This window comes from Centroberyx gerrardi, chromosome 18 (assembly GCF_048128805.1).
Source record: "Centroberyx gerrardi isolate f3 chromosome 18, fCenGer3.hap1.cur.20231027, whole genome shotgun sequence".
In the NCBI taxonomy this organism is placed as follows: Eukaryota; Metazoa; Chordata; class Actinopteri; order Beryciformes; family Berycidae; genus Centroberyx; species Centroberyx gerrardi.
In genome coordinates this window covers 20,362,081-20,386,593 of record NC_136014.1, presented here as the reverse complement: position 1 = coordinate 20,386,593, position 24,513 = coordinate 20,362,081, and the positions used below count along the sequence as shown (strand labels likewise).

Here is a 24,513-nt window from a genome sequence, read left to right as displayed (position 1 = left end):
CTGACACCAGCGGGCTCCATGATGAATGTGTGCTTTGACAAATGGACCCTAGAAATACTCGCATATATGTACTCCTGTCTGTCACACATACACACACACACACACACACACACACACGTGGCTCTAATACTGTAGATGGAGTACAGTGAGTGTGTGTGTACGCATGTGTGTGAAGGCGAGAAAGACAGGAGACAGAGAAAGAATGACAGAGAGGGGGGAGGAAAAAGAGAAAGGGAGAAAGAGAGGAAGATGAAAGAAGAAGTTGTGAGTGTAACGATCCCTCGATCCTAAACTATACTGTATGAAGTCATTCTGATCATCCGAGTTGCCATCTTTAAAAGATAAACAAACTCTCAAACACAATCAATAGTGGTGCGCCTTTCTCCTCCGACAGCTTGTCCACTTCACACAACATCTGAAACCTCTGTAGCCACCGAGGCCCGACAACCAAAAACAAACTCTTCATCAAACGGAAAACTGATACAGTACCATGAGGGAGAGAGGCCTACAGGTGTCTGTGTGTGTGTATACAGGTGTGTGTGACACAGCTGTAAGTGTGTACATGGGCGTGTATAGTCAAGGTGTGTGCGTTTGTCTGTGCAGGATCCCTCAACCCAATCCATCCATGCCACCACTTGCACAGCAGGCATGGGCCTTGGACACATGAGGGTATGTTTGTGTATGTTCAGTCTCCGCCAGGCATGTATACGCATTCTTATTGGACTCAGGGTCTGTTTGCAATTTTTCCTCTTTTCTTATGTGAGAAAACAAGTTGTTATTATTATGACTCAAATGGTGGGTACAGCTTTTTGGCACCAGAAAGCGGGGCAGCAGAGAGTAACAGTAATGCTCAAAAAATGAAAATAAGTGGAAAGTTGTCCAGTTTCCTTTCGCCAATTCCGACTTTATTAGCCGTCTGTATATGTCCATAAATATTTATAAACAGTGTAAAATTGCTGTAAAAGCGGACGAGGGGGAAGAAAAACTCCACGCCCTGAAAATGATGGGGCCCCAATCTTGGCCTGGCATTAATCTCACAGTCATTAAAAATGAGGGGGAAATTATTAGTGACAGGCTTATGGAATTACATCATGCTTTGAGTCAATGGGCCTCCCCCAAAAGGCATAATAACGTCAGGAGTAGAGGTAAAGTGATAGTATCTTCAGGATCCAGCTCCGAGTCTTACGCAGATTGGCAAATGAAGCGGTCCCAATATCAATGCTTTAACGACATGCGCTTTGGCGCTATACAACATTTTTCCTGCTTTACGAAAGGTATTTCCTGACCCATGAAATTGCAGAAATGCTGCTATTTATGAATGGCTAAATGTCGTTCTATTTTATAAGGTGCAATCTACTGCACTGTTCTTTATTTCTTTACCTGTTAAAAATGTCTTATTCAGGTCCATCAATAAGCTGTGTTTAACCAGTGTAGCAGAAAAAAAGAGAAACTACTCCTATTACTGAAAAAATGGTATCAGAAACATGCATAAATTATTACTTTTGTGAAAGTATCATTGATTTTTGTTTATATTAATGGATGTCTTCCTTATGATGATCAACAACTGGAGGTTATACTTTACCCGGCCTTTTTATTTACCACTACAGCAGCACTGCTCACAACTAGACTCACATAAACTCGTCTGCATATATAGAAGTCTAAAACATGCAACAACATCTAACCGCATGCATATGTATTCACACACATACACAGCCTTACAACCGCACAACCGAAGTCAAGTGGCTCATAAACATGTGCAGTTTTCTGGCAAGCGCTAGCATCAACCCCGCCAACCCTCCACCACCCCCTCCCCAACTCCCCCCTAATTTCACACCATATCCAACATATTAGTGTCTCATTATGCATCACCGCCAAAACAAATCTTAATGGACCAATTAACAGGCCTACAGAGAGGCAGAGTGTGCCAGCCAGCTGATGTCCTCGGTTCAGTTTGGTTGCTGCCTTTGTAAACTGTTGATTCACAGGCTGTGCATTCTCAATAGCTGTAGGAAATAAAGGACTTGTGTGTGTTTGTGAAATTGGAGTATTACTGATAATGGTTAACAGATACACGTAATGGCCAAAATAAAGGAAACGCCAACATTAAGGGCCCTAATTTCGTGCCGGCGCAGATCAAGCACAGTGACCTTGCACCAGCGAAGAGCCATTTTTTGTTGGATGCTTTATATTTCTACAGCTGCAACCATATTGTATACCATGCTGCCTGAATGCATGTATAGCATGTATAGTCTATTATATATCTGCCTGTTTGCACTGAATGAGAGGTCCTGTGATCCCTGTGCCATGTGTGACTATGTGCAATTATGTTATCACTTTAGTTGTTGCCATGTCCTCACACCAATGTCACTCGGGCAAATTCTTGTACAGATATTTTATTTGACGAGATTCTGATTCAAATTACCAGAAGATCCACAGTGGAGAGTCACAGCAAAAAAATGAAGGCCCTACATTGAATAACTCCACCAGCAACAGTCACCACAAGGCTATTTATTTTCTACAACCAGAGACACGTTGGCTGATGTTGACCACAGCTATTTTGTTTACTTTTTTTCAGCATTGTAATGCATAAAGGAAATACCATAGGTTCTACAGCTAGCTGATTGCTAGCTGTAGAACCTATGGTATTTCCCGTGTGTCTATCCATCTCTTTCATCAGAGGGAGTACCATGGATCTAGCACAGCCTTTTGAGAGGTTCACTTGCAGCCTCTCCTATCCTGTCACCATTTCACCTTCGCATCTTGTCTGTCCTCTCTTCTCCTCTGTCATCAGAAGAGCTCAGTGAGTCTTTGCCCTCTCTCCTCTTTCTTCTGGCACCGAGTGCTAAGCTATAAACATGCCAGCCACAATGATCCCACTAGGGTACAGTGTGTGTGTGTATGTATGTCCCTGTATGTTCACACAGGAGTAATTATGGCAGTAGATTATGAGTATTTACAAGGTTGCAATAAATCACAGTATGGATGGATTAACAAGGCCCAGAAAGAGCTGTCTCTCTTTCAGTGTGTCCCCCTTTCTTTCTGACTTCTTTCTTTCTTTTATCTCTCAATCTTTGTCTTAAGCTTTCTCTACTGTACAACAAACCAGGGCCCATTTATTTGCCAGCCTCCGCTCTGGTCGCCAGGCCTTTGGGCCGTTAATGTCACTCAGAGAGTGGTGGCGCGTGAGGCAGGGAACAAAGACCCTCTTCAGCACCGGCTGCTCCCATACAGCCGGCTACAGCCAGGCTCTCTCCTCAACGCGTGTCCATTAAGTGTGATGTACTGTACAAAGGTTTACAAGGCACTAATCTTACGGAGTAGAGGAGAGGATGATGAGGAGGAGGGGAGGGGAGGAAATTGAGAATGTGTCTAAAGGGCGGGTCTTTACTTAGCTTAGGAAAAAGACAGTCCATAATATATAACTTTCCCTCTCTTTCTTTTTTCCTTTCATACTCTTTCTCTCACACATCAATTATAGCCAATATTCGGTCACTTTTTGTGTCCATCCCTATTCAAACAGGCTGTGCATAAATCACTAGGAGTCGGTAAAGCCCTTTGCCAGTTTGTCCCTGCATCTTTCTCTTTGTCCCTCCTCTGTCCACAAGCAGAGTGGTTTTCAGCTACAACCCCAAAAAATGAACTGATTCTTATTGCAACCCCATGTTGCAGGTGTGGACGCAGTTTGACACTAAAAGAACATTATTACTTTCCCTTTTGAGGCTATTTTACTTAATCAATTATTGGTAGAAGCCAGAAGCAGCAAATATTCATTATGTCACAAGACTAAGGCATTCATCCCAAAGATTAAAAACACGCTCCTAAATTTGTATATTAGAAATTTTATACAAATTTACAAATTCCTAGCCCCTACGAACTTTTTCTTTCAAGATCCAGATTTGCTAAATAAATTTTCATGCAACCCAAAACCTGAATTTTGCAGGCTTCTGTGTAGACTAGATTTAATTCATGCTGTTTTTAATCTACTCACCCAATGACCTACAGTATTTCTTTCAGCTGACCTCACAGTCTAAGAACACAGGAAGGCTCTGGCAACATATCTTATCCACTAACTTATAATATTTATTTCTTCAAAATAATATAGGGGCCCCATCTTAATCTTCCTGCGACCCATCTTTGGGCCCCGACCTAGACTCTAAAAAAGACACTAGCCTTGCCTATAGGCCTTGTATGGGATCTGGTCAAAGTCTCTTTCTCCTCCTAGCTGGCCATTGTTGTGGGGCCTGATAAATATTTACTCTTCCCAGCTTGGCAGGGAAATGAGAGGGAGGGGAGCGGGTCCCATTGTGACGAAGGGGTCAGAGACGCTGACAAGCCAGCAGGGTCCTTCCTTCCCCACTGGCACCTAAAACCCCAATACACTACTAGCTCTACACTGGGACAGATCCTCTGCCAATGACGGTTAGAGTGGAGACTCTGTGGAGATTGTGTGTGATGGAGATGGAGAAACAGACAGAGAGAGGGGGCAGAGGAAAAAGAGAGAGACAGACAGACAGTCAAGAGACAACCACAGAAAAAGAGACGGAGAATGAAAGAGGGAGAGAAGGAGTGCTTTCGAAAAGGAGAGTGGAGAAGGTTCCCCTTTGAGAGCTGTTTACATGACAGACCACCAGCGGAACTCACAAGACAATGGAGCAAAGAGGAACCACAACACCAGACAATGTGGACTAAGAGAAAGAGGCACTGGTGTTATGAATACACATGTCCCTTCAGGCATCATCCCCGCTTACCAACTCCTCAACAAAAGAAACCCAATATTCCTTTTTTTTTTTTTTTTTTTTTTTCCGAAGTAGAACAAAATAGGGCTTTCCAGGGCCAGCCAAATTTAAATTTCTCTTTGTCAAAGGAACAATATTTGTTTAGTTAAAATTCTTTCCGAAATGAAAGAATTGCTGTTTGGTAGCATTATTAAAAAAACAACAATCACACAAATATTGCTTTGTGGGAAACCCAGTGAAAAAGAATATGGGTGAATAAGTATTAGCTAGCCACATGTGTCCCTATAGTGGAAACCAACTATTGACCCTTTAGGTACAACTAGTAGACCACCACCCAACCCCACCCCACCCCCACCACCCACCCCTCTTCAGTCCTCACTGTCCCAAACAACGCAAAAAAAAAACTCCATTAAGGCTCCCCATTAAAAATCAATGAGGAGAAAAGGGAAAACTTCAATCACAGAGACCAAAAAATTCATGTCCTTGGATCTCCATTACTGAAACAATAAACTCTCATGTACACACATACACGCTCTCTCTCACACACACACACACACACACACACACACACAGACACAGACACACACACACAGCCAGGTGTCAAACACAGATGTACAGGCCTAACTTCCTACTACTGCACTGTGATCAAGACCAGTCTTTCTTTAACAAAACCCCAGGACCTAAAACAATAAACAGAGCTCAGATTTACATTGATCTGAAGTTATATGTCCGTGCCTTTTCTTCATTAATCATTTCCTCTCCCATTCCCTGGTTAGACCTGCTTCCTGTCTGGGGAAGGCTTGGAAATGAACAGAGACTGGGTGAACTCTGAGGGACCAAAAGCAAACTTTTCTCTGACTACAGGCTGAATCATTCATGAGGCTGGTGAAACCGCGTATTGTGCATTGAGTTGTGTTACTGAAAGTATCTTGAGCACAGACCGCAGCAGATAGGACACCATGAAGTGGGGCAACTACAGACTATTGGTGACCTCAGGGGGAGGGATTGTGTGTCTCTGTCAGCAGGAGTGTGTGTGTGTGTGTGTGTGTGTGTGTGTGTGTGTGTGTGTGTGTGTGTGTGTGTGTGTGTGTGTGTGTGTTTCTTCTAAGGTGCTGGTGATTGCAGGAATGAGAAATGCCCATTATAAGTAGGTTCAGCACACACTACTGTAGACTGATCTTTCTTTGTTTATTGAAGCTTAGCAAGCAGAACAGAGGTTGGCAAAATAAGCCTGTTCTACTACGGTCCTTGGTCCTGGAACGATCTGCAGGCCACTTTCAAACTCGAGACCCTTATCTCTTTAAATTATTTTACACATAGAATAATGGAAGTGGTCACTGTTAGCTGCAGTTGCTTCAACTAACAAACACATTACTAAATATGGCTGTCTTGTTTATGCACTGTATTATGTAATGTATTTTTTGTATTTATTGTTGCTGTTGTGATTTGATGTTGTTGTCCTGTTATGTGTTTGATGCTGCTATTTGACCCTGTCTCGGCTAGGTCTCATTTGTAAAAGAGGCTTTAATCTCAATGTGACTTCCTAGTTAAATAAAGGTTATATATAAGTAAAACATTAAGAAGCAAACAACATGTTTCACAACTGCTTCCTCAGGTTTGCTCTTTCCCTTTCATCAAAACAGTAACATACGAATCAGTCCACTCAAATGTCACAAAAATGAAAACCAAAAAAATGATTCTATCCACTTCATTAAAATTCCGTTCAATGAGCATATAATCAAAAGTTTCCCTCCAATAACAACCTCATAACATAGACGAGCCAGATGCGTAATGTCTGAGAATGGATTTAATTTTCTCATGTGATGATACATTATGCAACAATAGTCCAGATACGCTTGTAATGTGGTAATGTGCTTTTTCACTTCACTTCAAGTAAATACCAAATATCTAGAAAGTTTGGGATTTTTAAAAGCATCTGTTATTGATCACTAACCAAGACTCCATTCAGGTCATCTAAAATGTTTTTACATTACCATTTTTCCCATCACGTGTGTATGTGCCTTGATATTCCTATTAATTTTGGGTTCCATTAAGCCAGGCAAGGTTAATCAATCACATAAATCAACATTTGGATGGATTTCAACTTAATTCATATTTTGGCTGGAGAGCCTCGAAACTGAGCTTATGCACTGATGTCATTTCACTGCACCTGTGTCTCGTTATATCGAGGAGTGGTGCATTGATGGTGTTTTCTTAACGCCCGTCTAACAATCGCATCTAGAAACACAACAGATTATTAAAATCAACAAATCATAAACTTTAACGAAGACATCATCCCGAGCCATTGCAGCTGAAGCTTCTAATGAAACAAACAACATGACATTGTCTGCCAACAGGGTTATTGGACATGAAACCGCTGCCAGAGGCGTCCTCAGACAGACAAACCGTAGTGTACATAAACATCCCCTAACCCTTCATTAGGCTAATAAAGCCTGGTGGATAACCTGAGGCCTTGGATGATGGAGCGGCAGCCGTTTACCACTCTTCAGGATCAAAGTAAGAAGTCTCTGTTTTGTGTGTGTGTGTGTGTGTGTGTGAGAGAGAGCGATAGAGCGAGCTGGTTGGCAGATTCAGCCTGAAAGGTGCAGTCAGCCTAGTAATCAAGGGTTCCCATGCACGAGACAGTCAACACAGCTGCTAGTGAAGTATAGGGAGGGTGGCTGGGTCGTTGCTTACTGGCAGACATGTTTGAGTCAGCGAGCTAAGAAACGTTACAGCCTCACTGTAAATCACAAACACTTCCTAAAAGCCTCTCACCTTCCCTCTATCCACCTTTTTCCCCCCTGTTGTTTTTTTCAGATCAGTCTCTTTGTATGTGTTGTGTATGTTTGCCCCGTCTAGGTTTTGGCGATTGGAAGAATACATCTGGGATCGGTGATGGACTGAATCTACCACCAGTGGAAATTCCTTGCCGATTTATAACACCTTGATATTTAGGAATTTAAAATGAAGCCTAGTGAAACATGAAGGGTTTCCAGCAGCGTGACATCTGCTTACCAAAAGCGAAAATTGCGACCAATGAGGAGCATTTTATTTGAGGAAAATTGCATCACTTTAGTAAAGTTAATAGTTAGAACATTAGCTACTGTTAAAGTCATAATATCATATCAATAATATGTCTAAAATATTGGTATTTAGCTCAGTTAGCAAGTACCTCCCCTAATTATTTCCTTCATGCCATTGCAAACGACATTTACTCTGCCTTCATCCCTGTATTTACTGGTATACTCCGGTAGCCAACGACAACAACAAAGATAGGCTGATGTGAATTCGATTTTTTAAACGCAATGCAAACAAATTTAATAAAGTTTGTCAACCCTTGCCAATAAAACAAACATGGCATAAGGAAAGCATTAGGTGTGTGCGTTATTTATTTAGGTTAGGTTAGGTATTTAGGTTAGTCAGCTACCTTGGCTACGATATTTCCTGCGGGAAATGCCGACACTCAAATGGGAAAGCACACACAGGGATAAAAACTGATTCAAATTGATTTAAAATGTATTTGTAGCCTAAACAAAGCCGACTTTTGCCACTTCTTCCTGGAATATGAATCCATCCTAAAGGCTTGTGAGGGCACTGCGAGATGTAGATGAACACCTTCACCTTTCTCACTGATCCAGTTGCAGTGAGGTGAAGAATTCTAATGTATTAATAATATATAGTGTTCATTTAATCTAATTCTATAATTTAAAATACAAAGATACTCCTTTTTTGCGCATTTAAAAGCAACGTTATAAGCGACAGCCACCATGGGCTGAACACACAAAGAAAAGACAAAGAAAAACCCTACAGACCTCAAACTGCAGAAGCTCAAACTTCATCCTGGCAACACTGTTTGACTGTGAACAGATCTCTGGGAAGCGAAATGCAAAAACACCACAGCAATGACCGCTTATCACCAAATATGTCGCCAAAATCAAAAGCAGAAGAACTTGCGGATTCCCACCTTAACACAAGGCTAGAATGGAGTTAGCACTGGACTAAGCGCAGTATGAAAATACCTCTAGGGCTCAAAAAAAAGCTTTTAGAAAAGCTGTGAGGCCTATCAAGTCTGAGTCCAAGCAGCTGTGGGCAGGACGGGACGGGCTGGGCAGCGCTGAAGCCTCCAGTTCATCAGAATCAACAACAGACTCTGTCCATGCTACAAAACAGACCCAGCTGCTCTTTTCTAACTGTGCTCCAGCTTCACCCATTATTATACACACACAATGATCACACACACACACAATAATAAATGAACCCAGGCACGCACACATTATGCATGCAAGCCCTTACACATGCAAGTGTACACTCACATCAAAAATGTGCACAAGCAGGCACGCACCCACACAGACACACTTGTTATGCACACAATCAAAAATATAAATGCACCTATCCCATGCATAGGTGCACACACACAGACGCATACACATACTGTACAAGCCAGTTTCTCTGCACTGCTACATGACATGACAGCCAATGTGGAGGAAAGAGGAGGGAGGTCAGCCTGGCGTCCAACTTGAACCTGCTGAGACTCCCTGAATGGAGAGAGTTGTTGGCTGTCTGACATGGGCCTGAAAGCCTTTCAACAGGTCAGGTCAGAGCGAAAGAGAAAGAGAGATTGAGTGAGTGTGAGAGAGAAATGTGTCTGTGTGTGTGCATGTGTGCGTCGGAGAAAGACGTAAAGAGAGATTGGGTTAGTGAGAGAAGTGTGTGTGTTGTGTGTGTGTGTACGTGCGTGCAAATGCTTGTGTATGCTGCTTTGTGTGTGTTCATGGTCCACCACTCTACCAGCGAGCAGCCTGAGCCTGGTTTATATTTCAACATGAAGTCATTTGTTGGAAGAAAAGGGACACAGTTCACCCTCTACAACTGTTTATATTATTTTTCTTGGTAGGGATAATTTGTGAATAGCCATACACCATCACACATTTCTACAGTCATCCAACAGGCATGGTAGAGGGGAGAATGAAACTTACTTTGCGACATCTGAATGGACTGACTTACATAAATGGGAATGGTCGGTGAAGTGGCCAATCACCCAAAATAATCAGGAATCCGTGTGAGTTACAAAAAACATCATAACAACAACATATTGACCTGACATAATGCTCCTTTTCCTCAGACAAGCCACTTCTTCCTGGAATATGAATCCCTCCCAAAGGTCTGTGAGGGCATTGGGAGCTGTGAGCCGTAGGTAAACACCTTCACCTTTCTCACTGACCCAGTTGTAGCGAGGTGAAGAACAAACATGCTCACCTTTTACCGGAGGCTTGTCTGGGCTCGCCAGACAAAGAGAGACGGGGGGGCTCTTTTTCTCCTCTGTAGTTCCTAGCATTGTGCTGTTATCCCTTCCATGTTTTGTTTACTAGCTTGTGATTATGGGACACACAGACACTGACCTTTTCTTCAGTCACCCTAATTGTAAGTTATTCTGCAGCGTCTTGAACTGAATGGAGGGAGGATTGGAGTTTGGGTTCACTATCAATGCTTTGCTCAAAGGCTTTTTCACATGATGGCGTAGGGCAGTGAAAGAATTCTTAAACCACAGTTTGGGATCAAAAACAGGACGCCCTAGTTTAAGGTTAGCTACCTAGTTTAGTGTTAGCTGCGGTGAATGTTATCCCAACATCAAGGACCAAATATGGGTTACAAAGATATGAATGTAGTCTAAAATGTTAAAAATATAAAATCAGATGAACCTACAGTATTTAATTAATTGTGTAAGCCTTGATAGCACTGTTACTGCCTATGTAAGCAGTTCATAAGAAGTAGCAGTAGTAGATGTCTTACCTGTAGGATGACAATGGACCATGCTCTGCGCCTATTCATGCGTTCAGATTCTCAATCTCTTCACAGCCACAGGTAAATCTGTTGGGAGACGCAAAGTCAGTACTTATCTGTCACAATTTTATCTGGGGATCACCAAGAACTAAAACTGAGACCTAGACTAGGATGGATGTGGTACAAAGCCCAAAATGACTCCCAACCACCACTGTGACAAAAAACACTGAGTTACTCTGGCATTCTCATTATGTCCGAGCATTGCTGGCTCCCTGTGGTGATAGACTGTTCAGTCTGGTTTTAGAGCTCCAAATAAGGGCTTAAAACTGTTCACCAGTCAGTGTATCACCAGAAACTATATATTAAACCCAGTAAACTTGGTGCAGACTATTGTCAATGCCCCCCTCCTTCTCAATCTATCCTGAATTTTCCAAACAATTCCTCTTGCACCAGCACTGCAGCAAGAATATGAAAAGCACAATGGCTACATCTGTACCTTAAATAGAAAAACACTTAGGGCTAATTTTCCATGAAAATCCTCTGGAAACAACTAATTCAAAGCTTGCCAACTATAGAGACTGGCCTGCAAAACAAGCAATGGGAGGGAAATTGTTTTAATTGGCAGGGAGGAGTGGAGACAGAGAGAGAGAGAGAAAATGTGACATGATTCCTGGGGGTTTCAAAAAGAGCTCCTTGGGACCTTTCTCTGCAAAACACACACACACACAACACAACAACACACCACAACACAGACACAAACACGCAGAGACAACACACACACACACTACGTACTAGTAAACCTGCACATCTTTTCCTCACCCCTCCCCACTGTCAACCACACTGACCTTCCATCTGAGAGGTCATGCCACTGCCGGGTCCTCTCAGTCCATTAATAAGGTATGGGGAGGTCACTTAATGGTGAAGATTACACACACTGACAGAACAACACCTAGTCACACACACTATATTTTGCATTTGTGAGTACATTTCACCAAATATTGTTTATCCTCTAAACCTCTTAACCAGTACACACCTAACCTGTGTTGATAGTCCTAGTTCAATGGATCAGGCATGGCTAACACTTTAGGAGTTTGACACCTTCTGAAGTCACCGATACTAAAAACGTATACACTCATTGGAGGAGAGGAGAGGAGAGGAGAGGAGACTAGCAAGGAAACAAGAGGTGCTGATTTGATTGGTGAGGAGAAGAGGAGATGAGAAGGGTTGATAGGAGGCGACAGGAGACTATGTGTCCCTGCCTGTGACGCCAGCCCAGGAAGGGACAGGTAGTCTAATAACAAGGTTATGATACGTCCTTGGGTCGGTCTAATGGCGCTCCAGAACAGAGGGCCATTCAAAACCAACATATGGTCCACATCACCAATTACCAAGGTGTGCGTCGATAGGGAGAAGATGAAGAGAGTGGTAGCCACTGAGGGGGTTAAATATGGACAGATGAGGAGAGGAGGGACTTTTAGCCAATTTGGAATAATGACCTCAGGTCAGAGGGGCCTATTTCACCCACTGTAATGATTGAAAATTCAGTCCGCCTCAGTTTGACAGAAGTTCCTCCACAGCCTCCCCGTCTCCAACAGTGGAAATGTGGGTGCAGACAACAAAATTATTCAAACATGGTCAAAATAACAGAGCATTCACACATGGACAAAATGCTGTGGAGACCTGCTTTTCGAGAAACAACTGCTCAGCTGGTCACGATTCTTGCTTCTTGGCATACACAAAGCAAGAAGGTAATGCAAGCTTGAATTCTGTGATCCTAATAAATTGTACCAAAATGACTTTTTAATCAGGAACATATTTCCTGTGTTTTTTCTTCAGATATGTTGGCTTTATGTTCTATGCATATCTAGTGTTTACTATGTGTCCCATGTGGTCTGTATTAGGAGAAACGGAAAGGAATGTCATTAATTTTTGACAAGGAAATAAATCTGGTTTTACATCTCTGATACAGACAAGCCAAGGTAAAAGGAAAAAATTTGCTCATGGACAAACATGAAAGATGTGGATATTTCTAAAGGAACTAGTCAAGTGAGTTGTGAAGATGATCCTAGATTGCCTAATCAATAGTCAGGCAATGATAACCTTCATCCAATCCAGTTTTTGTGCAGGCTAAATTTCAAAGTATGGAAGTTTCTCACAGGAAAGAAATTTAAAACATCAACATGTGGGATATAGAACTCTGGGCCCTACTCAGCAAAACTGTTGCTACAGAGAATTACTGTCCTGCAGTGGAGGAAAGGGAAAAACAGGAAATGGGAAAAGTTGGGAGATGACAAGGAGGTAGGCGGTACCAAAAAGGGATAGACAATAAATAAGCCAAATCAAGAAAGCCAAATAGGATTACTAAGAAATATAAAAAGAGAATAGAAAATAAAAAATCAAAGAAGTATAGAAGTTGCTTATGAAGTTTAGGATCATGTGGAAGTGCTACTTTAGATTTTATGCTTTCCAATGTAATTATCCCTACAATGACTACAGAACAGCTTACTACAGACAAGTGGCTGCTGTGTGTTGAAGTGGAAAAGCCCAGGCTTCCATGCTAATTTAGTTGAAGTCCCAAAAAGACCCAAGTTGACCCTAATTAATTCACGTACACCCATCTCACAGACAATTCCCCATCTACGCCGGGTCAGTGGTAGGCCCAGGCCCAGCATGCGTGCACCAATTACTCCAATGAGGTTTGGCTCGAGTCACGGTCAGCTCTCATTTCCAGGAGAGTCACTCCAATTCTGTGGATTCAAATCCAGGAATCTCCCTCCCAATACAGAAATCCCTCCAAGACTTTAAGTGTGAAGCCAAGGTTAGAAATCTAGACTGACCTTGTCAATAGCACTCCCCCAAGAAAGAGGCTAATGAAAAATTCATGTTATCACAGTTTCACAATAGGAGGGTTAGGCCAAATGGAAGTATTTCGCAAATTCCTACACCTTTGCACAATTCGGGGAAATGGTCCCTTTGAGCTGGAGAAGACACAAACAATCTGTTGATTCAGTGGCAGAGTCCTTGCCCCTAAGCCGCTATTTGCTTTAGCGGTGACGACACAAGGGGAGGAATTCGGGCAATGCCTGTGTATCGTAGACTCATTTCCTCCAAGTGAGAGCCATCTCCAGACAGACAAGACAGCACAGAAGTCTGGATTATTCCCGCGCCTCCGGCTCCAGGATAGCCAGGATCCTGTGGCCATGTTAAACACTGGCATTCCTCTGGCATGGGGCTCTGCTGTTATACACACACACACTCACACACACACACACACACACACAGAAACACAGACACACACACATGCACTCACACATACTGTTGTAGGGCCATATGCAAACACACATACACACACATACATACGTAGATACATACATGCATGCATATAGTTGCAGGGGCCCACGCACACACGACACACAAAGTTAGAGGCACACACACATGCACATTCAAACACGCAAAAATGCACATATACACACACACACACACACAGACACACAACTATCCTGTGGCCACATTTCTCAACCATTCCCTTGGTAACAAAATCCCAGGAGGAAAAAAAAAAAACTGCAAAATAGAAAAATAAATCATCTCGCCTGGATGCAATGAAAAGTGTTTGTGTGTGTGTGTGTGTTTTACTCTCAGAGGAAGTTTTGAACATGTAATGGCATGAAACATGCATACATGGAAACACTTCAGCACTTCACCAATCAGGCATAAACTATATTTTCCAAAGATAAAAGGCCATCACTCATCACTTGTTTGTTTTGTCTGTTTAGAGACGGGCGCCTAACCTTTATTGGCTATCAAGACAATAAATTCATCAGAAGCTGTTCTGGAAGTGGAAGGGAACGATCTTTGAGCACACCTTAATCCCTCTTCTTTTTTTTTGTTTTCAAAGAATATTTTGTGTTGTACAGCCTATAGGATTCCAAAGGGCTTACTGTCTTGTTCTGTACAAATGGAAGTCTCTCCCAATTGTAAAGGATCAAAGTCGCCTCATAACTGCTCTGCTTTCAAGTAGAAAATGAAAAGCGTGAAAAGCCAAAGCACGCTCTCTCTGCGATGGGATCAACTCAAACTCAAGCAGCCTTGAGAAAACTTTGCCTGTTCAATAGAAGATCTATGCCAAGAATTACCGTGGCACTTTGCCTTTTCTCTCTCCCTTTCTCCATCCCTCCCTGATATTTTCCACTGGTAGGTCAATGCTATGCTGTCAATTTACATGCCAGTAAAATTCAATGCAAAAAAAAAAAAAAAAGCACAAATGAAAGAGCACTTAAGGATGCATTTTTCTAAAGTACTCCACAGTCAAGGACACTGAGAAAAGAGAAAAGGACCGGGCCAAGAAAGCAGATTAGCAACCTCTGCACTTCATGGACGCCTGCCAAGAAGCATCTACCCATTCCTCTCTCCGCTTGTGTCTTATTTCAGCTGTTCGATTTCATGCTAGATATGTAAATTGCTTCTGAAAGTCACACTGGAGCCCATACGGGACCAGTCGGTGCTTTAAGGCAGCAAAAAAAAAAAAAAAATTAAGCCTGTATCAGATGACATAGGGATATCAACATGGGAAATCTCCAGTGATGAAAGGAGCGGAGTAGAGGGAGAGAAGTGAAAGACAACAGCAAGACCAAAACAGGCTAAGGTAATCTGCACTAAACAAATCAAATGATCACAGGATGAGGGATGGTGGGTTAAAAGGGATGAATGCCCTTTGGAGTAAAGTCACCCTTAAGAGTTAATCCCATTACATACTGTAGAAGCTGCCTGACTGAATTTGCCTTAAAAGACTACTGCAATATGACCGAAGGGCCGACGGGAAAAAAAACACACAAATGAATATACACATGCAGGCAAGTGTACATTCACCCACACACACACACACACACACCTGTCACCTTCATTCTTGCTTCAGTACCACATATATTATCTTTCCCAGATAAAGAGGAGAATGGTGAGTAAGTAGAAGCAGATAGGTAAATACTGGGTCTAGGATCTTTTCTTACCCAACAAAGACTTTTCAGACAAACACAAAAGAGATCCTCTGGAAATTGGGGGGGAAGGTTGGCCTTAAGGATTAGTCATCCCAGACCGCTGACTGGAATCATTAGCCATAAGGAAGTGTGTCATGTGTGAGTATCAATCAATTAATTATTAACATGAAAACTATTTGCAATCAAAGTTGACTCACAAAACAAAGCTAACCCTACATCACCTTCTCAGATAGTAGCAAGTCCTCACAAAGGTCACAGAATCTGTCTTCACAGCGAAATGATGACTAATAGGGATGGGACAATATATCGAAATTCAATATATCGCAACACTAAAATGTGAGAATACGTATCGCGGGGCAGAAAAATGAATCGCTATATTAGCTCCATTTTATTCTGCTGTAGTAATCACAAATGAGACGGCTTGACCATCACAGTTTCACAAGCTCTCCATCCAAATGATATTATTTGCACTTTGCAGATTTGTGGCAAGAAATAAACATAATTCTGCATAGTCATACTTTGTTGTCATTGAACTTTTATTTATTACATCGTATCATGGTTGTATCGAATTGTGAATCCCACATCACGTATTTAATCGTATCGTATCGTGAGATAAGAATATCGGCCCATCCCTAATGAATAACATGAATAATATGTTATTTTTCATTTTCTTATATAAAGACAAGTAAAGTTCAGGACACATTGTAATGACACCTGAGGAGAATCAATCAAGCAGATTTGTCTTTTTGTTTATATTTCTGTTTTTCCAGTGAAATGACAAATGGCCGTCAGAGCAGAACGGAGCATATAAGAGGGGGGGCTGCCACCCGGCGCCTTTGCAGCTGTTCCTGTGTGCCTTTGGTACCGTCACTGTTTGTGTTCCCAGGAGAGGCGGACAAAGCGCTTCCAGGTCGCCCGCTAACCTGCCTTCTCATTACCAGAGGTCAGCCTGCTGGAACACAACACTGACCTCTCATGCCAAGGGTTACTGAGAGAAGAAGAGAGTGGGGAGGGGAGAGGAATTAGGGGGGAAGAGAGCAGTGGGGAAGGTGAGTGAGTGTTAAGACTAAAAGAAATCCTCAATCCGTCTCATCCCTCACTTTCATTTAACCCCGTCATCCATCCTGAGACCGGCGTTAAGTTGTTCCTTGTCTGACACTTTATTGTGTGACATAAATCCTCTTCTTGATGGCTGCCTTCCTTGAGGCACTTGTTAAGGCCCTTAACCAGCAAGTAATCAAACTTAAATTCCCCAAATAAGGCCACTGGGTTAGATTTACAGCACTCATTTGAATGTTTTCTTCTGTCACCCCCCTCCTATTTCCAAGTTAAGTGTTTGGCATTTGGCACAGGCCAGGGTGAATGCCTATAGATGGCATTGCTCTTAGATCACAGCAAGCTCATTAGCTCTGCCCCGCTGTTGTGTTCACTCAAACCAGACCAAAGATGTGATCGGGTGGAAACTCAAAGAGGGTGGGAGGAGGGGAAGAGGAGGGGAACCGATACGTTTCCTTGGATAAGGCAGACCTAATAATGACTTCCTGTACTTAGCGTGGAAAACAAAACTAAGCAAGGCACCACAGACAGTGGTGCGAACCCAAGTGTTATCCAAGAGCACTGCAATGTCAGGGCCGCAGTGTAATCCATTTTTAAGGTTATGTAGACATGAGGAGGGTTGGGTTTGGTGTTTGGGGGGGTTCCAACATCTGGAACTTGTAGTGCATGCCTCTGGAGTCTCTGACAGTCTCCCTCTCTGACTCAATTGAGCAACATCCCTCTCTTGGTCCATCGATACCCCTCCTCCTCTTCTTATTTGCTTCTTCATCCTCCCTCCCTCCCTCCATCCTCCCCTCCCCTTCAGGGCCATGTGAAAAATCCCAATTACCAGAAACCCGAGAAGTGCACATGGTTGGACGTGAACTTGGAATATGCAAAACACGGGAGCCGTTAACAAGGGCCATGCTGAAATGTGATTGAATGCGTCAGCAGGTCGTAAAAGGCCCCCTCAAGATCAATGTAATTATGAAAGCTTTACATGCAAGACTTTCCGGACTGAGCAGTGAGCGGCAAGAGGAGGAGGAGGAGGGTGCTGCTAGCGTTACGTTCCACCAACAGAACCCCCTTTCAACCAAACAAGTGGAGAACAAGCAAGGTCTTCCAGCTGCCTTCCATCAGCAGCCATAATGGAGGAGGGAAAAGAAAGAAGGGACGAAAGAAAAGAGGTCCGTAACACCTGCAGGAGGGTGCCAGCAACCAGGCCTGCGTCCTCCGGCCCCACGGTGATGCACTCTATAAATCCTTCTGATTAGCTACAGTAGCGGGCCTAAGTGCCACTTAAATCAAACCCCAAAGGGGAAGTGGTTGTGACCTCGAAGCTTTGGAAATGTAATTTAGGCCCGACTGATCATTACAAAAACAAAGCTTGTTCTGTTTCTCAAATAAGAGAGAATGGAATGAGGAAGGGAGGGATGGAGGTGTATAGAAGTGAGAGGTGAATATGACAGCAAGTTTACAAAAATGAGACCCATTGTTTGAAGCGTTCATGAGAAAAAGTCAAATTAAGTCCTTTTTGAACAGTAGTTAGTTTTCAATAAACTAATAGTAAGCTATAGTAAGTTTGAACTAATAGTAAGTTCATTATGTTTTAGTGCATAGTGTATTGGGAAGACCACATACCAAAATAAAACCCAGATGTGCGTGGGGTTAGGCCAATGTTGTCATATATTTAGCCTGATTTTGGAAAATTGCTTAGTTTATGGTGTCTGCTTTTGCTCCAAAATCAAAATCTGCACCTACCCATTCATCAAACTTTAGTGAAGATTATTCTACTGCATAGCATCACTAAAAAGTGACAGCAAAGATGGAAGAGAGCGGGGTGCATGAGTTGTGAAGCAGACTCAAATCTATGACAATGTACAATCCACTGATCCATGGAGTGCCAATGTAATCACACTGTTAGCCTAAACCACAGCTAGCCAATAAATGAGAATGTGATTGACCCCAGAGACAAAAACTCCACAAATCACAAGTCCTCCAAGTGAAGTACCACAGAGGAAGAGGCCTAACTGTAGTGACCCTCTGGAGACTATGGAGTCTATGGAGTCCATAAAACCTGCTGTGTTTACAGTAACAGGAGGGATGGCACAGCTCAGGTCAGACCTGCCGAGGCACTGTAGATGGCTGACAGAGACCAGGCCCAGTCACACACTGGGACTTACAAGAGTGCAGCCAGTATTTCTACCTATGAGGAGGATTGTTGACCTAAAATCACTGACAAGATTCTATCTTTTAGACTCTTGAAAAGAATAATTTGCACAAATTGCTGGTCTGATTAAATGAAGGTTACATTAATCAAAATAAGGTTCTGATTGTATGCATTTTTTTTCCTTTTTCCTTCCAATATTCCTTGATCTCCCAGTTAGGATTTTGGTTGTGAAGAAAAAGTAAAATATTATACATAATTAGGTGGCAGCATGCATAGCTATGGCATTGAATTACAATGCTTCCTGTCCAAATGGCCCGAGCTTCTTCCAAGTAGGAGGGTGCTGAAGCAGCACCTGCACTGAGTGTCCAAAATATCCTGGACTACTTTTCACATTCCTATGCTGTAGACTATTCTATAAAACATTTGCTTGCACTGTTTCTGATCTGTACTTATGTCTGACTGCGCATTCTCTGCACGAGTTGGTACATACCTCTGGACAATTTTTCTGTATTTGTGCTACCTCAATCCACAAATATGTTCTGATGATGATAGTGTGAATGAGAACTGGCAATAATACACATGCACCTTACTTTTTTCTATACAGGACACCTCCATTTGAAGTTTTTGATAAGGTTGACAGCCAGTAATGTACTTATCCAAATCTGCATATTCTGTACATGTTATCATCTGTAATTTGAATATATTTGATAGGGTATTCTGTTTTATCTTCTATTCTTCTTTGCTGTATCCTATTACTATTTGGTGCAAAAACAAACCAATTTCCCCATGGGGATCATTAGAGTTTCATTTCATCATCTCCTAGGGGTAAGAGAGGCGGGCTTGTTGCCAGAAGATTGCCGGTTAAAATCCCAGGACTGGTTGGGAAGGTCTGGGTAGGGAACATCAATAGGTAATGCTCTGCCATACCTCGGCAGCTAAGTGTTCTTCAGAAAGACAAATGCCAGCAACAAACAGGACAGGCGAGTTGACAACCTGGATTCACCATCGAGGACACCAACAGGGAACAGTCTGTCATCATCAAGCCTCGACCCCTCAAATCTCAGACATACATACGCACACACTAATCCACACAAATATGCACACACAAATACACAACTAAAATAATCTGCAACTGCAAGCAGAGGCACAAAAGAATAGCCACACAATCATGCACTCACACAAACACACACACACACACACACACACACACACACACACATCTCTACTCAAACACTATCCAGAGAAACGCTCTGGACTTGCCCTTGACAGCTGATGAGATCCTGTGAGAGGGCTCATGTCTGCCCCGGCAGCCAGGGACGATCAAGAGTAGAGTCTTACAGGCTGACGTAAGACTTGCACATCCTTGCCAAGAGTTGTGTGTGTGCACATGTGTATGTATGGGCTCACATGGTTCAAGAGAGAAAGCTATCTGGCTATAAGCCTCATGTAATCTTGAGATGAGTTCAACTAATCACATTGTTTTTTTTGTTTTTTTGTTTTTTTGTACCTTTAATTTTCTGGGGAAAGTTGACTGAGCATGCACGCTTTTTTTCAGCGCTGCTTCACACTCAAACAGTTCTGCACGTTCACACATGGGAGCTGCCCAGTGCAGCCAGTTTTCTACTACTGGCCACTGAACATCTCCACTGGAGTAGTGAGGCTTAAGTGCCTTGCTCAAGGGCACTTCCACGGAAGTTGGTGAGGGAGTGTTTCTCATTTACTTTTCCCACCCACATTTTCCAATCTGGGTCAGGGATTTGTACCACCGGTCTTCTGATCACAAGCCCACTCCCCTAACATTTAGATACATGGACCACATGGATTACATCACCGCTATCTGCCATGACCTCACGGTTACGGTTACGTCTCAAGTAAGCAAACGGGGCGTCCGACTAGCTCAGCAATTTAAGGTGCATATGCAAGAAATCCTATTTCTCTCTCCATCTTTCGTGCCACTGTCCACTGTGTACTGCCTAATAAAGCAGAAATGTCAGACAAAAGTTTTAAGGCACAGTTAGGGTCAGGGTTAGAAAATGAGGAATGTGAACTGGGATAAGGACAAGGAAGGTACTACAAATGGGGAAGGAGGGCCTGAATCCACGGACAAGGTCAAGGTACAAGCACCCCTCAGTTGTGCTGTTGTGGAGTTCAGGTCTGTGTTAAAAGCAGCCCCCTACAGTCTGCCTCTACCCAACACAATCATGCAGGGCGGACCACAGAGACCATATAATGGGGACTGAGGAGTTGCCAACACTCCAGCGAGTCCCATTAGTAAATATACCCCAACACAGAAGCCAGGAAGGCAGTTTCGCCAGAACCCTCAGCCCCCACAGCCACTAGCCTGAGACTGGGCAGCGTCAAATTCAGCCACTTAGACCGCTGGTCTGTTCCTGGAGCTGCCGGGTCCGCCAGGAATCCAAAACAAAATGAGCATTAGTTTAACGCTGTACTAAAAACGGAGACCTTTGAAGTACTGTTCCCCACATGGGTTACTATTCAATCTACTCCACCCCCCCCTCTAAAAGACACAACCAAGGAAATGCAAGCCAAATGTTGCCTCAGCTCAGTTATGGTGGCATGTATGGGTGTGCATTTGTGTGTGTACATCCATTACTGTGCATGTGTGTGTGTTTGTTTGTTATGCATGTATGTATGTATGTATGTATGTACCATATATATTAGAGCGTGTGCATGCATTCATGTTCGAGTTTTACGTAGGTATGTGTGTGTCCACATAACCGTATCAAACTGGTATGCTGCAGTCTGAACATGCTTTTTGTCAATCTTAAACCACATCGAAGAAGAAAGCATATGAAATCGGCTGGCTGAGAAAGAAAAACGTCTGGTTCTCCAGCAGCCACAACGTAATAAGCTAAAAAAAAAAAAAGCAAAACAAACATCCAACTCACAGTTAATGAAATTAAACACACAGTTAAACCGCTATTCAATCAAACACTGAAGTTCAGCGAAAACATTGGCTACCGCTCTGTAAATCAGTATTCCTCTGAGGGAGAAAGAAAGAGTGGGTGAGGGAAGGGAGGGATGGAGAGAGAGAGAGGGAGGGAAGAAAGATGAGGATGGGGGGTAAAGGGAGGGAAGGCTGAAGGAAGGGAGGGGGGGTGAAAAGGAGAAAGTTAGAGAGAAATGCAGGGAGGAATAGAAAGAGGATGGGGCAGAGGGGAGACGGGAGGGAAAAAGAGATGAGGAAAGAAGCAGAGAAGAGGTAGAAAGGCAGGGAGAGGAAACATTGAGAAAAGGGGAAAAAGAGAGAGAGGATGAGGGAGAGAGAGATGAAGAGACGAAGAGAGGGGAGGGAGGCATGTTAAATCGTTCTGCTTGGCAGCGGTTGTACAGTCAGCCTTTTAGTTCAATTTATGGATGGGCTCAAGCTTCACAAAGGTATCTGTCAACTGAGACAAAAGAAATGGATTAGGCTGACCGTCTGCCACAGCCTTCCTTTCCTCCTTCCTTCACTCCATCTATCTATCTAACCATCCACCTCTATATGGTGACCCAATCACCAAGCCCTCTAGGGTCAGTTGCTTGGGCCTGGTCCAAGACACTCTCTCTCTCTCTCCTCTCTCTCTCTCTCTCTCTCTCTCTCTCTCCTCTCTCTCTCTCTCTCTCTCTCTCTCTCTCTCTCTCTCTCTCTCTCGTCTCATCTCTCTCTCTCTCTCTCTCTCTCATCTCTCTCTCTCTCTCACTCTCTCTCTCTCTCTCTCTCTCTCTCTCTCTCTCTCTCTCTCTCTCTCTCTCTCTCATCTCTCTCTCTCTCTCTCTCTCTCTCTCTCTCTCTCTCTCTCTCTCTCTCTCTCTCTCTCTCTCTCTCTCTCTCTCTCTCTCTCAGCACCTTCCCGCCCTTGCAAACCTCTCTGGTTTGTGTCAGTCTAATGAAGAGTCTGTTAACCGTTCTGAGCAAGCAGGCAGATGGAACCCTGGGAAGATTTACAGCAGAGAGAGAGATGAGAGAGACTGACAGACAGACACACAGAGAGAGAGAGAGAGAGAGAATGAAGGAGGGAAGAGTGCAGTAGAGTTGTGGAGGGGAGTATGAAATGCACTCCCCAGACGTTCTTCTGGCTGGCAAGCCCAAAATACGGCTTACATTTGCACATTTTTTCAATTTATCTCTTATTGAATTAAGGGTTCAGACTCTTGGACGCCTTTCAGGAGGAACACAGCAGAAGAAGAGAGAGACAGAGAGTGAGAGAGAGAAAGGACAAAATAAAATCAGTGCCATTTTTCTTAAAATTGCTTCATCTTCGAGATGACAGATGATGATAGATGATGATGACGATGGTGGTGGTGGTGCGAGCACAGCCCACGCTGAAGGAGCAGATTCAGACTGAATCTGATGGGGAAAGATGGACAGACTGAGGTGTAGCCATATATCTAAGAGTTGTGCCTATGAAATTGCATTAGACCCCATTAGATCCCCATGCTTCGTGATACAATGGCTACCTGACAAAAAGCTGAACTCCAGCCAGCAGGCAATGGTTTGACTCACATTGTACATCAGCTACAATTTATTTCCATGAAGTAATAATCACCAGAGGTTTAAAAAAACATAGGTTCTCCCTCATGTTGCAACTCTTATATATACAGTCCTAGAGGGAGGGAGGGGAAAGACAGTCTCCCCAAGTGAGTGCCTGAGGTATAATAAGCCGCCATTTTGGTTAAGTGTGATGAAATCCAATATTTGAGCCGATACTTAATTCAGGCACACTGCCTAAATGATGTTTATTCAAAACACAGCAGTGAAAAAAAAGCTTTTATCATTCCAATGTCCAGTGCAAGTAGTGCCATGGAATGGTCATCAACATGCTCAACTGTGGCCCGCTATTCAGAGCAAACCGAGTTCATGGCAAACCACTTGTTGAACGCACCGCACGTATTGGCTGTGAAGAGAGAAGCCAGGGGAGGAAAAGGCTCGATCTGTAGGGGTTTGGCTGAGCCAGTTCTCCATCTGTGATCATTAAGGTCCAGCTTTCCATCCGCACTGCCTCTCAGTTCTTTTGCTGGGCACATTCTCTGGTACTAATGGGTCTCTACGGTGTCCCTCAACGGCCAAATGGAACCAAGGGCAAGGGGTTTAGTCACATAACGCAGACATTGTGTGAAGAGATTGAGTAATCGCACCAGTTTCATCGAGAAGGTCAAACAGGAACTGACATTTTCAGGATGGAAAGAGGGAAAATGTCAAAATATCAGTTTTGCAGTTTTCCCAAACACTATCTATGTCATAGTGCCTCTAGGCCGACTAAGCTGTCTACTTTGATCTGTTCGACTTGCCTAATTTCCTTTTCATTCCATCATTCTAGGCATATCCTGATGGTCTCTTGGCTTGAGACTTTTGATACTTCAAATGACCTTCTGCATTTGCTAATATTATGTATGCATATGAATGCTAACACAGGATGATATATGCTTCAGCTAATTGTTATTTTTTAAATTCAAACAGCCAAGCCAGCACTGAGCTCCGTTCCACTCTAGGCTGACTCAGTCATGAGGAGTCAGAGACGCAGCAGTCTGGCATCTGGCAAGGTCCAAAACCCACAGGGCAATTTGTTCAGATTTGGCAAGGAAAATGGTAGGCAGGTAAATTGCAGTTTTCCCCTCACATCCTCCCTAAAATCAACTTTAATAAGTGGTGTGAATTAAATATTTTGTGCTGACAAAGGGTTACAATCCACCTTCCTTTTCCCTCAAATCTCCACGATCAAGGATTCCAGGAAAAGATACTAACATTTTTGTCCACCAGCCATAGTGACTAATAGAGCCAATTCTCCTCTTTTAC

At 43.1% G+C, this 24,513-nt stretch overlaps 1 protein-coding gene across 2 annotated transcripts in view; it reads right to left on the bottom strand.

Annotated features, from left to right (window-relative positions):
• Positions 1-24,513, bottom strand: part of disp1 (dispatched homolog 1 (Drosophila)) — an 85,639-nt gene that overhangs the window by 49,023 nt on the left and 12,103 nt on the right. For both annotated transcript variants that reach the window (XM_078289765.1, XM_071914240.2), the window contains one exon: positions 10,530-10,607. The gene's annotated coding sequence lies outside the window, so the exon portion shown is untranslated. The remainder of the gene's footprint in view (positions 1-10,529; positions 10,608-24,513) is intronic.